Source organism: Nyctereutes procyonoides, unplaced genomic scaffold (assembly GCF_905146905.1).
Source record: "Nyctereutes procyonoides isolate TBG_1078 unplaced genomic scaffold, NYPRO_anot_genome, whole genome shotgun sequence".
Lineage (NCBI taxonomy): Eukaryota > Metazoa > Chordata > Mammalia > Carnivora > Canidae > Nyctereutes > Nyctereutes procyonoides.
The window spans coordinates 24,690,495-24,704,705 of NW_026575046.1; positions in this window are offsets into that span (position 1 = coordinate 24,690,495).

Consider the following 14,211-nt stretch of genomic DNA (forward strand, 5'->3'; position numbering starts at 1 on the left):
CCCAGAGAAGGTGACTTACAATTGGCTTAAGAACTATGATTGAATAGAGAGAATGGATTTTGAAAGACTAACATGTAAATGAATTGTGATGCACAGAACACTGTGCCCATAAGATATTAAAAGATGTTCAAAAAATGAAAGCACAGAATATTATATTATTAAATAAATTTTAGAAAATATGGGTAAAGTAAGTTTTATTGATTTTGTTTTTATAAGAAAGACCTCTGCTCACCCCACTATCTAGACCTAAGAGAATGCAAAATTTTCCTTGACCATGGACCAAGGGATCTCTCTCTTTCTCTATGCATATAAAGTATATAATGATATAATATATTAATCTCTATCTATACATTATATTTATGATCTTGAAATATCTAGTAACATCTTAATGCAAGAAAGGGTTCTGCGAGCAATACTATGATGGGGCATAGTCAAATAGATATAGTTGATCAGCAGTTGGGAAGTATATCTGGGATATCTGATGTTAGGAGAGTAGATTGAATTATTGAGGAAAAAAATTAAAAAATTGAAAACTGTAAGCAAACTTTGCATAGGGGCAAGAGAAAAAGTCAAAGAAATTTAAAAAGTAGAATTAAAAGAGTACATTTGTGTCAGACAAGGAGAGGGAAACCTAATTGTGTGCCCTGGTGGGTGGAATGCATATGAAACTAATGCTTTCGAATTTGGATTGAGAATGCAAATACTGATCTACAAATGAGCACTTTTGGATGAATGATGAAAACAGTGTCTGGGCTGCAAATTGTGGAGGCATGAATGTGTGGTTAGGAAAAAAAAGCAAATGCTAACTCTTCTTAAGTGAAATTATATTCTGCATATGATAGCAGAGAGGGGTGGGGAATTTGTGAGCATTGCTGGAAACTTAGGAGAATGAACCCCCAAAGGGAGGAGGATGAAAAGAGACAGGAAAGTCAGAGTGGAGCATAGGATGAAGGAGGACCCACCTTCTTCTCTACAAAAGGTAGATGTGTAGACTGAAGAGCTTCAGGATAGCCTTATTTCCTTTTGTCAATTCTTAGCATAGAAGCTCATAAACACTAATGTCAGAGGTAAAATCACCCTGCAGAATTAATTAATCATTCATGTTGGCTCTGAAGCATAACACTTAAAGTTTTATTTTAATCATTTATTAATTTTAAGAGTAGAATCAAACATTTATTTATTGATGGATGAGAGATATATAAAGTCACTGATTATATCCTTATCATTAGTGAGTCTAGAACAACGTTCAGAGAAAATTAAAATTCTTCAGTTAATAAAAAATACAGAAAGAATCTGCTTCATCATTAGACAATCAGAATTAAGTCCCTGACCTATATATACTCCTCATTCTGCCACTTTTTAGTTATGTAAGTAGAAATTAATTCACTTGGTGTTGATATTTTATAATTATTATCAATATTTCAGTAACTTTCAAATAGAAAAGAAATATTGTCACAAAACCTGGATTTCAAACCTCATATATGAACCACAATACATTTATTTTAAAGGAATCAATTTAGATTAAAAACCCATAAACATTTTATTTCTTGGGGGTTTGATGAGTTTTACTCATACATAATTTTCCATGGATATGTTTAGATAATTATCTAAGAATTGATGTTTTAAGTATTTTGATGGAATGATGGACTATTGTTGGTAATAATGAATACTTTATACAGTGTCTCTGCAACAACCACTAATTAGCTTCATTATAGCCCACAGTTAATTCCTGCGAATAACTTATGTAAATGATGAAACTCTAGTAGTTTTTCTGAATTCCCTGACAATGAGATTTTGAGAGTAATAAGTGTGGCAAATTTCTGACAGCAGGTACATGTCTTTGTTGCATTTTGAGAAAGGAATAATCCAAATACTAGAATTTATTTAGCTGTGGAGGTTTTTCGTATTCCAAAAGCTTTGAAAGTATACACTGAGAAAAGCAGGCTAAAAAGAGCTTCACATTTGATTTGCATCTTAAGAACAAAGAAACAAATGAAAATGTGACTATTGTCTTTATCTTCACGATTATTGTGTGCAGTATCCTTCTATAATCTTTTCTTGTAATGAGGCTTAATAGCTGCCTTTGAGATATTAATGGAAATTGTCACAGACAAGGGAGATATTACTGCATCTAATGAACTAAAGTAAGACTAAAAGGAAGGGAAAAGGAACAATAAGTAAAATTTGCACAAATAAAAAGAATTTAACTAGTTTCTAAAATTTAACCCTATAGATGACTCTGATATAAAATGTAATAATAGAAATGCATTACTAGTCCGTTTTCTAAGACATCAGTTATCAAACACAAGTGGCAGCTTCTCTTTTTATTATTTTGTATTTATGTGGCATTTAAAAACCTCTTGACTTGAACTTTCCCTGATGCCCTAAAGAAGGGCATGTCATATGGCTTCAAAGGACGAGTGGGATCATTAGGTTTGTAGCATGCAAACAGGAGGAAGATTCTGAGAAAAAAAAATTCAAATAAAATAATGGTAATAATATAAAGAACAGTGTAATAATTTCAATTAGATTCATCTGTATATTGAACGACGTTTGGAAAATTTCAAGTTAAAATCAATTTTTTATAGTAATTATACTATTGACTCTGACTTTTCAATGCTCACCCTTAGGTTATAGTACTTGAAAGAAAAGTTGATGCTTAGGTATTATAATTTCATAAATGTACATTCTTTTCCTTGATTCTTGAAAACTGAGAGGTGAGTAGCTGCCATTTGAGCGCTAGTGTATTGCCATCTGATTGAATGAAGGATGTACAATTGAGCTGTCAGGGAATTATGAGGTTAGTACATAACTTATGATGGCAACCAGACTTCTTTTTCTCAGGGCATTCCCCGAGGAACAAATTGTAAATAACGCCATCCAAACTTCCTAAGAACAAGATGCATGCCAGGTTTCTGCCAGGATAGCAGTTGATGCCTAATTGAGCCCAGGATTGTTAAAATGTCTCGTCTTTATAGTCCTGAATAATGTAGAGCTAATGAACAGATTCCATTTCAGATCTGAAGCCTCAGCTCCCTAGCAAAGATTCCTTTATGATTTAGCTTATTTTTTTTAATTAAAAACATAGAGATTGTTCTTACCACAACCCCTGTCTACATATGATGCTTAATTCTCATCAAAATTTATATGTAAATTCTTCGTTGTACATATACAGCTATTCTAAGTAAGAACTGACTGGTAAATTGATTGGTCTCGAAAACTACATTCCATTTTAATCATATATTTTGGTTCAGGAGTGAAAAAACCTGATTCCTTGTCCATGGCTGTCTTCTTTTTTCTCTTTCAGACATGTAGAACATTCCCGAAATTTTTAGACAGTTAATGCTTATCCCGTGCTTAAGAAGAAATACTTATTTTTTCCTTCAACTGTGGATATTACAAACAGAGATTAGTGGCCTCTCACTTCAGAGCTGTCAGTGTTGAAGTGGCATGAGCTATTAACATTCTATTGTAAGTGGTCAGAAGCTTCCTTTGGCATTCCTGTCAAAAGGCCACTAAACCTCCCAGTTTGTGTTGTTTTCACTAAGATAATCCATTCCTGTCCTTTTTGATTGGTTGGTGCCATTCAAGATACCACATTTACTAATGATCCTATGCAACCACTGAATCTCTTCTCCTTAAAAAAAGAACTAACAGGTAAATCTCAGATCAGGCTATACTCATATTGACGTTATGATTTGGTTTACACAGAAATATTTTATTCCAGGAAAAATGATATGAAAGGAAATGAATGATTTGTGAACTACCTTTTATTAGTTAAATAAGGCAAAATATTGTTCTGGTTTTGTATCAGAAAAACTATAAAAAAAATCAGAAGGTCATTCATCTAACCACTAAGATGGAATTATGTGGAGCACTAACAGATGTCCAAAAGCTAGACTCCATCATTTCCTGGCTCTATGCTTCCCGTAAATTATATGATCAGTGCAGTAACAGTCCTAAACTGGCATTTGCTTTTTTTTTTTAAAGATTTTATTTATTTATTCATGAGAAATACACAGAGAGAGAGGCAGAGACACAGACAGAGGGAGAAGCAGGTTCCATGCAGGGAGCCCAATATAAGACTCTATCCTGGGACTCCAGGATCATGCCTTGAGCCAAAGGCAGACGCTCAACTGCTGAGCCACCCAGGTGTCTCCTGGCATTTGTTTATTGAAGGAGATAACGTTATGCTTTTCTAAGAAGATTATACATATATTTTGGGTCACCTTATTCCATTAATTTACAAAGTACTACATATTCTTTCCCAAATGTTCTAAATCTCCTAACTGTTTATTGGCTAAAAGTCAAAAGGTAGAATTCATTTCCCTATTTTGAATACATACCTAGCATATAACAACAGTTTTCTGCAACAACTATAGTGTATTTTCTTTTTCTCTCACTTTTATTGAGAAATAATTGACATACAGCACTGTGCAAATTTAAAGCATATGGCATGATGGTTTGATTTTTATATATATATATGTATATATATATCACTATATATGTATATATAGTGAAATGATTACCACAATGGGTTCAGCCAACATACCTCTTCTCATACAGATACAATAAAAAGGAAGGAAAGAAGAAAAGAAAAAAGGAGGAGAAAAGCTCTTGTGATGAGAACTCATAGGACTGACTTTCCTAAAAACTTCTCCTGAGTATCATACAGCAGTGTTAGCTGTAGTCATCAATTGTACATTACATCCCTGGTATTCATTTGTCTCAAAAGCAAAAGCCTGTACTTTCTGACCACCTTCTCTTTCCACCCTGTGCCTCTCATGAGTCTTCTTTTTCAATGAGTTGGGGTTTTTTGTTGTTTGTTTGTTTTAGATTCCACATAAAAGTGAAATATTAAATGTTTGTCTTTCTTTGCCTGACTTATTTCACTTAGCATAAGGCCTTCCAGGTCTAACTAGTAATGTCAAACATTTTTCATGTACCTGTTGACCTTATCTTTTTTTTTTTTTTAAGAAATGTCTATTCAAGTCATTTACCCATTTTCTAATTGGGTTATTATTTTTTCTCTTCTTTTTTTGGCTATTGAATTTATGAGTTCTATATATATATTGGATATTAATCCCTTATTAGATATATGGTTTGCAAATATTATTATTTTCTGTTCCATAAGTTGTATTTTTACCTTGTTGATAATTTCTTTTGCTTGTAGAAGCTTTTTAGTTTGATGTAGTCCCACTTGTTTGTTTATTTTGTTACTTGTGCTCCAGGTTACACCCAAAAAATAATCTTTAAGACCCATATCAAGGAGCTTTATTCCTATGTCTTCTTCTAGGAGTTTTATGGTTTTAGGTTTTACATTCAAGACTTTACTTCATTTTGAGTTAATTTTTGTGGATGATGGAAGATATGGGTTTGCTTTCATTCTTTTACATGTGGATATCCAACCATTCCAGCACTATTTATTGAATAGACTCTTTTCTTCATTGAGTATTCTTGGCTCCTTTGTTAAATATTAGATGACCAGATATGCTTAGTTTTGTTTCTGGGCTTTTGATTCTGTTCTATTGGCCTTTTCATCCATTTTTATTCCACTATCATACTGCTTGGAAGACTATAGCTTTATAGGAGAGCTTAAAATCAGGAAGCATTAGGCTTTCTACTTTGTTCTTCTTTCTCAGGATTTCTTTGACTATTCTGGGTCTTTTTTGGTTCCATATAAATTTTAGGAGTGTTTTTCGACTTCTGTAAAATAAAGTCATTGGAATCTTGATAGGGATTGCATTGCATCCATAGATGGCTTTTGGTGGTATTGGCATTTTAATAATATTAATTATTATTATTATTAATTATTTCCAACCATAAACACAGGATACCTTTCCACCTATTTGTGTCTTATAGTTTTCAGAGTAGAGATTTTTCATCTCCTTAAACTGTTTTTGATGCTGTGTAAATGGGATTGACTTCTTTAGTTATTTTTTCAGAAAATTCATTGTTAGTGTATAGGAGTCCTACTGATTTTTGTATGTTAATTTTGTATTCTGAAACTTTACTGAATTCATCCATTAGATCTAACAGTCTTTGATTGAATTTTTAGCATTTTCTATGCATACAATTATGCTATTTACAAATGAGGATAATTTTATATCTTCCTTTCCAATTCTGATACCTTTTATTCCTTTTTCTTGCCTGATGGCAGTAGCTAAGGCTTCTAATATCGTATTGAATAAGAGTGGTGAAAATGGACATCCTGTCTTATTCCTGATCTTAGAAGAAAAGATTTCAAAACTTTCATCATTAAGTATGATGTTACCCTAGGGCTTATCCCATATGGCTTTTATTCTGTTGATGTATGTTTCTTCTGTGTCTAATTTGTGCTTTTTTTTTTTAAGATCTTATTTATTTATTCATGAGAGACACAGAGAGAGGCAGAGACACAGGCAGAGGTAGAAGCAGGCTCCTTGCAGGGAGCCTACTGTGAGACTCGATCCCAGGACCCTGGGATCACGCCTTGAGCCAAGGCAGATGCCCAACCACTTAGGCACCCAGGTGTCCCTTCCTAATTTGTTGTTTTTATAATGAATGGATATTGAGTTTTGTCAAATGCTTTTTCTTGTCTATTAGGAAGATCCTACGAGTTTTTCTTTCATTCTGTTAATGAAATGTAATCACACTGGTTGATTTGCATATGTTGAAATATCCTTGGATCCCAAGGATAAATTCCACTTGGATCCCAGGGATAAATCCCACTTGATAAATCCCACATCCTTTCAATGTGCTGAATTTGGTTTGCTAGTATTTAAAGGGAATTTTCACATTTATATTCATTAGAGGTCTTGTCCTGTGATTTTCTTTCTTAGTAATATCTTTTTCTTGTTTTGGTATAAGAATAATGCTGGTTTTATAAAATGAGTTTAAGAGTGTTTCATCCTTTTCAGTTTTTGGAAGAGTTTGAGGTTTGATATTAATTCTTCTTTAAATATTTGGTGAAATTCAAAAGTCATTCAGTCCTGACCTTTCTTTGTTGAGATAATTTTGATTACTCATTCAATCTCCTTGCTCATAATTTGTCTATTTAGATTTTCTATTTCTTCCTGATTCAGTCTTGGTAGGTTGTATGGTTTCTAAGAATATTTTCATTTCTTCTAGGTTATACAGTTTGTTGGTGTATAATTGTTCATATTAGTCTTTTATGATCCTTTAAATTTCTGTGTTATAAGATAGAATGTCTCCTTTTTCACTCATAATTTTGTTGATTTGAGTCATTTCTCTTTTTTTCTTGGTTAGTCAGCTAAGGATTTGTTAATTTTATCTTTTCAAAGAAACGACTTTCAGCTTAGTTAATCTTTTCTATTGTTTTCTGTTCTCCAGTTCATTTATTTCTGCTCTAATCTTTATATTTCCTTTCTTCTGCTAATTTTGGGCTCATTTTGTCTCTTGTTCCTTAAGGTTTAGAGTTGGGTTATTTGTTTAGGATCTTTTTTTGTCTAATGTAGGCATTTATTGCTATAAACTTCCCTCTTATAATTGCTTTTTCTGCATTCCACAAGTTCTAGTATGTCATGTTTCCATTTCACTTGTTTCAAGAAACTTTTTTATTTCCTCCTTATCCACTATTGTTCAGGAGATTGTTGCTTAATATCCACATGTTCCTGAATTTTCCAGGTTTCCTCTTATTAATTTTCAGGGTTTTTTTGTCATTGTAATCAAAGAAGATATTTGGTAGGCTTTAAATCTTGAATTTGTTAGGACTTGTTTTGTGGCCTGGCTATGTTCTATCCTAGAAAATGTTCCATGTGCACTTGAGAAGAATGTGTGTTCTATTGTTGGATAGAATGTTCTATATGTCTGTTAGGTCTATTTATTCTGTAGTGCTGTTCAAATCTGCTTTTTTCCTTTTTTGGTTCTGTCTGGATGATCTATGCATTGTTGAGAGCAGGGTATTAAAATCTCCAACCATTGTATTATGGCTTATTTTCCTTTTAGCTCTGTTAGCTTTTGCTTTATATATTCAGATGCTATAAAGTTTGGCATATAAATATTTATAATTGCTATATCTTCTTAATTCATTGACCCCTTTTATCATTATACATTGACCTTCTTTATACCTTTTTACCATTTTTAGCTAAAAATCTATTTTGTCTGATATAAATATAGCTACCTTTGCTTTTTTGAAATTATCATTTGCAGAAAATATCTTTTTCACTCTCAGTCTATGGGAGTCTTTAAGACTAAAATGAGTCTCTTCTAAGTAGCATGTTATTGGATCTGTTTTTTGTTTGTTTCTTTGTCTTTAATCCATTTAGCCATTCTATGTCTTTTAATTGGAAAATTGAATTCATTTACATTTAAAGTAATTATAAATAGGTAAGAACTTACAATTACCATTTTGTTAATTATTTTCTGGTTATTTTGTCAATCCATTATTCATTGTTTTTTATCCTGCTATTTTTATTTTGTATGTGTTTTGGTATCTTTTGGTATAAGTACACTTGTACTTTTACCAAGTTTTTTTGCATAGTTACTATTGATTGAATTTTCCCTTATAGCTACCATGAGGCTTGTATAAAATACAAGACTTAAACTTAAAGCACCCCACTTGAAACTGGTAACAACTTCAGTAGAATTCATAAACTTTATACTTTTACTTCTCCTTTCCCTCACATTTTAGGCTATTGATGTTTTTGTATTGTGTAACTAGTAACAGATTATTGTAGTTATGGTTATTTTTATTATGTTCTTTTTTTTTAACTTTCAAGTTTGAATTGTAAGTGAATTATACACCATGATATCATATTGTAGAATCTAATTATGGCTGTATATTTACAACTACAAGTGATATATATACTACTTGTATATGTTTTTATGGTGTTAATTAGTGTTCTTTTATTTTCATTCAAGGAACTCCTTTAGCATTTCTTGTAAGGCAGGTGTGGCAATAATGAACTCTCTCAGCTTTTGTTTGTTTGGGAAAGTCTTTATCCCACCTTCATTACTGAAAGAGAGATTTGCCAGGTATTGAATTCTTGGGTGATGGTGATTTTCTTACTGCATTCTGAATATGCTATCTTTTTCTCTCATGACTTGAAAAATTTCTGTTGAGAAATGTGCCCATAGTCTTATGAAGGTTTCTTTGTATGTAACTGCTTTCCTTTCTCTTGCTGTTTTTAAACTTCTTTGTTTATCCTTAAATTTTGGTAATTTAATTGTAATGTGTTTCAATTTAGCCATCTCAGGGTCAATGTATTTAGGCTACTTTTTGCCTCATTGTTGAATGTCAATTTCTCTCTCCAAGTTTGAGATATTTTAGCCACTATCCCTTTAAATATACTTTCTATCCTTTCTATTTTTCTTCTCTTTTTCATTCCCATAATGCAAATATTGTTTCTTTACATTGTGTATTAGAATTCTTCACTCTTAACTTTTTTTTCTCTTTTTGCTCTTCTGACTGGGTAATTTCCAATGGCTTATCCTCCAGATCACTGATGTGGTCTTCTGAATGGTCAGGTCTACTTTTGAAACTCTTTATCAAATTCTTCAGTTTAGTTATTATATTTTTCAACTCTAGGATTTCTGTTTTTATTTTATTTATTTTGGATGGTTGCCATTTCCTTGCCAAAGTTCTCATTTTGCTGACATTGTTTTCCTACTTTTGTTAAGTCATCTATGTTTTCTTGTAGTTCACTAAATATATTAAAGGGGATTATTCTGAATTTTTTGTTCGACAGTCCATAGATCTCCATACTTTAGGGTCAGCTATTGGAACTTCAATAGTTTTCTTTGGGAGCATCATATTTACTTGATTTTTCATGATTCCTGATTCATTTTGTTTGTATCTGCACATTTGAGTAACTGGGTACCTCATCCAGGCTTAATAGGTAAGCTCTGGCAGAGATAGTTCTTCACCAATCAACTCAATTTGGGTTTCTTGGTCTATCTGCTGCTAATATCCTTGGGCAGGTGGCAGCCTGCTACTATGGTTGGTTTTGGGGTGAGGCAACTGTGGAGCTCTGAGATGGACACTGGGGGTATGCCCCTACTGAGAGCAGGTGGATAGGACTACTGGTTGATGTTCTGTCCTAGTGAGACTGTAGGATGGACTCCACATTTGCCTGGTTGGACTTACTAGTTAAGACTGGGTATTATATTCAGTAGTAAATGAGGCTGTGAATTAGCCTCCCTGCCCTAGGAGGGCATCAGGATGAGACTCAAGGCCTGTATAGCTCATTGTTTGGGTACTTGAATCCAGACCAGAGTGTGCACTAACCTCCCTGGTTGGATGATGCAATAGAGTATGCTCTGCAGACAGGCGAAGACACAGGTTTTTTTTTTCTATGTTCAAGTGTCATTGTAGATAGGGCCACTGGATGGATTATACAGCTTCCAGTGTGCTGTGGTCGGTTTTTCTGATTGGACAGCCAAAAGGCTGTATTCAGTGATAAGCAGGGCCATGAATTAAATTTCCAGCAGAGGTGCAGCAGGAGAAGCAGCTCTAAAGCTGATAAAGCTCTTTGTTTTTTCGCTAACTCAAGCTGACCTGCACCCTAAGTTCCCTGACCAAACTAGCCAGTGGATTTGTTCTGCAAACTATCAGCTCTGCCCACTCACCTTTCAACTCAAATGCCACTGGACTGTACAGCTTCCAGGAATTGGGTTCAGCCCTTCTGATCAGATAGGGCCAGTAGACACTCTTCGCAGCAGAGGGACTATGTTTCAGCTCTTTTGCCTGGATGAGAGGAGGAGTGGACGCTCCAGGCTACTTCTAAATAGGCTTTCCCAAAGGCTATGTGGTTGGGAAGGGCTGGGAGCTACCCTTAGTCATGGTTATGAATTGATCCTCTTGCCTTTGCATAGCATGGAAATGCTCCACATTTGGTACTTTGCTCTGGGGACAATCAGCTCTGCTTGTCCTCCTCTTGGCTCAAGTATAACTTCCAAGAGTTGTTGCCAACTCTCCTGCTCAGCTGGGTCCAGAAAACACTCTCCACAGTGGGTAGGGCTGTGATTTAGCTCCTTACCTGGGTTTGAGCAAATCAGGCTCTAGGACCAGCAAAATTCATTTGAGGATTTGAATCAAGCATATCTACATCCCACTGAGTTCCCTTGTCAGAGTGCACCCTGACTTGGTCCTGCAGATGAGGCAAACCTTCAGTTGGGCTTACTACTTGGATACTGCAAGTATGTACTTGGTCTGCCAAGATTTGAGTACTGTTTGTTCCAAGTCCCCACCTTCTTCTTCATCATAGTCAGATTCCCAGTAGTTAAACCATCCAGATTTTCCTGAAATCCTCATGAGGCAAACTTAAGGAGGGGTTCCTGAAAAGCAACCCACAATGCTGGAAGAGCTAGTTTTTCCACCAGAGGAATTGGAGTCTCCAGGGAAACCTCTCTGTGTAATGCTGCACTGGCCTGGGAAAGGCGCAGTGTGGTCAATGGATATCTTCTTCCTTTGCCCTTTGAATATCATCTTTCTTGGTCTCTGGTAAAGGGTGGTGTTTCAATTTATATTTTAGGATTCTCTCAGTAGGGTCTTATTTTTAAACATCTACTGATTATTCTTGGAGGGGAGGACAATCTATGAGGTTTTATTACCAAGGAATGTATTTTTAAACTAATTAATTAGTTATTTAGTTCATTAATGATTTTTGTGTGCTTATTTTATGATAAACATTATGCTAGACATTTGAGCTAGAACTGTGAACATATGAGACAAAAAATTCCTAGCCTATAGGATTTGCATTCCAAAGAGAGGAAATAGAACCTAAATAGATAATATAGTATATCAGGTGATGAGGAGAGCTATGAAGAAATATAAGCTATGAGGGGGAAAAGAAGGGTCCAACAAAGAATACCATATTTTATCTAACTCTTAAGTTAGAATGAGATTGATTTTTCAGATATGAGAAATTTAGTTGTGTTATTGGGTAACTCAAATATGGTTTTTCCTCATTTTATTGTCAAGCTTTTAGATTTGCTAATTATTTAGGCCCTGGTCTAAAACTCCCACTTTTACATGTTGTTAACATATTTATGTGAATTCTGTAATTTTCTTCAGAGAAAGAAGAAAGTAAGGCTTTTGACAATAGATAAACATTTATCTGGGTTTTACTTAGAATTAGTTCTCTCTTGAGTCACATTGCTCTCTAAATCTCCCTCAGTTCTGTTACTTTTGAATGTATTCCACATTCTGATAGATAAAGAAAGGGGAGAAGAAGAAGATAATGGCATTTTTATTACCGTGACTATATTCTTTTAAATATTAGAGTTCTAAAGAAAAATGCAAGTATTCCTAAATAAAACTTTCTATTTTGCCTTGCCTTCACTGAAAGCAACTCTAATGAAATAGATTCTATTTTAAAATTAGTTTTTTTTTTTATGGCCACAGAAGACTGATCTTGTGGACTCTGAGGAGCCAGACTAAATTGTGACCCAGTTAGAATAGGATAGCCTTTCTTTTATTAAATAATATCCAAGGTTAATGTCAGATAGCATAGATCAACCTCTGTCCTCCACTTAGCTTCAAAGGGAGTTGTATGAGTTTTGTAAGGTGTGAATTTAGCCCTGGAAGTCTAACAGTGGAAAAACTAGATTACTTTTTTAGGATTTAGTGATTGTTTTTTAAAAAAGTAATTAATCCCTTTGACAGATCCCACGCACCACCTCCCTTTTTTGGAATGTAAGTGACTCTTTCTTGAGAGATAAATAATCTTATAGAAATTACCATATACATTTCTGTCTAACAATATTAGCCTTTTTAAACAGAATGTACCTGTAAAGACTTTTATACAAAAAAAATAAGGCCTGACTTTGCTCATAATATGTGCCATTTTTAAATTATATTTCTTGAATTTTAAAATTTACTTAACTCACAATTTTAGTAGATTCCAATTTTTACCAGAAACATTTATATTATTGCTAATTAAATATGTTTTCTAAGTAATTATCAAACTTTTTACAACATATAATTCTATTTAGAAAAATAAATAAATTTACTTTTTCTTCTTCCATCCTCAGAGGAGTAAATTGCTACATAAAATTAATTTTTCTTCTCATCATTACTAATTACATACAAAAGTTTGTGAGGTAATAAAAAACAATGCGGTGCTGAGATTAGGGAATATCATAGCTATATTCAGCTCACGTGTTTCTGTTCTTTTCCACTGATAGTCAATTTTTAATCTTCAATAATTTATAAATAGCTTCATATAAAATATGTAACTTTTCTATTATAGGGAAATACTCTAGTCTGCAGAGAAAAATAAAGTGGAAGCTATTTGTGATAAAAATAGACTGTTCAAATGTTTAATTGAATCTCTGACAGTGCTTGTTCAAACACTTTCACCCGTATCCTCTTATCAAATGAAAATAAAAACAGTCATATAATTAATATGAACACCCTGGAAAATTAAACGAAGCTCATTAATGCTGATGCATTGATTTGAATAAGAATAACAACCATACATACCTAGGACATCTTATTATATGGTTGAAAGTGTTTATTTTAAATATTTTCTCTCCTTTGGGGTAAATAAAATATATTTTGATGTAAAAAGTTTCAGTGCAGCTGTTTTATCAAGATGCAATATTTATTCATTCTTGGATTTAGTAAACATTTATGGGAATGAGCTTTGTACTGAGAAGTGGGCCAAAAACATGTATGAAGAGTTTCCTACACAATGGGAAAGACACACAATGAAATAAATAATGAAGATATGATAGAATTGTGCAGTAGTAGAAATATAAACTACATGTACAAGAATTTAATAAGTGGGACAGCTTTGCATAGTGGATCAAAGAGGGTTTGGCATGTAATACCCTAGTTGTGCCAAACCAGAAAATAACTAGAAGTTTACCGGTAGAAAACTGAGTTAAGGCTGAGTATAAGGGACAACTCAGACAACATGGAAAAAAAAAATCAGCATCCAGAGAAGTGGGCAAGAATGACATATTCAGGGAGCACAGAATAGTTTGATGTAACTGGAGATAGCATCTTCACCTTAGAGGGATCAGGCTCAGGATCAATCATAAAAGACTTTAATTTATTCACTAAAAAAAATATATTGGTACAGAATCCAAGTAGTTTTTAAGCATTTTGTTACTCATTATGACCACCTTGTGTCCCTCACAATATACCAAATCATGAAACAATTATTCCACAAGTTGCAGCTTTCAAGTGGAAATGACAAACGTGTAGATGTGTAGGATAAGAAAAGCCAGCACATTTTATGTTGGTTATGAAGCATTTGGAAG